The sequence below is a fragment of the Corvus brachyrhynchos genome, unplaced genomic scaffold, assembly GCF_000691975.1.
Source record: "Corvus brachyrhynchos isolate BGI_N302 unplaced genomic scaffold, ASM69197v1 scaffold58, whole genome shotgun sequence".
Lineage (NCBI taxonomy): Eukaryota > Metazoa > Chordata > Aves > Passeriformes > Corvidae > Corvus > Corvus brachyrhynchos.
In genome coordinates, this window is record NW_008239539.1 from 1,379,857 (window position 1) to 1,380,394 (window position 538).

Consider the following 538-nt stretch of genomic DNA (forward strand, 5'->3'; position numbering starts at 1 on the left):
CCTGGGCACCCTTCCCTCATCCCTGTCCTACCCCTGGGGACCCTGTCCCCATCCTGTCCCCAGTCCCCTGCCTGTGCTGCCCCTCAGGGCTCCTGCTCCCATCCTGTCCCCATGGTGCCCCATCCCCTCTCCGTGCCCGCGGTCCCCCAGCGCCCGTCCCTCCATCCCGGGCGGGTGGCGGCTCCCTTGCGAGTCGGTGCCAGGGTCTGCTGTCCCCAGCCCCGTGTGCCGGGATGGGGCAGAGGCCGGAGCTGGCGCTCCCTGAAGGTTCCAAGGGGTTTGGTGTCCCCAGGACTGGAATGGGGGGACTCCTGTGCTGTCCTGCAGTTCAGCAGTGCCCAGGGCAGCGGGTGAGCTCATGGGGTCGGTTCCTCCGGCTCTGTCCCCGCCAGCATTGGGGCCACCCGGCCTCGCAGCCCGGGACGCGTCCCCGAAGCCTGGGATTGGCAGTGAAGTGTCCTCTCTCCCTTCCCCTCCTTCCTGTCCCCTCTGTCCCTCCAGCGGACGGGATGCGCTGTCCCTCGGGGACTTCTGTCCC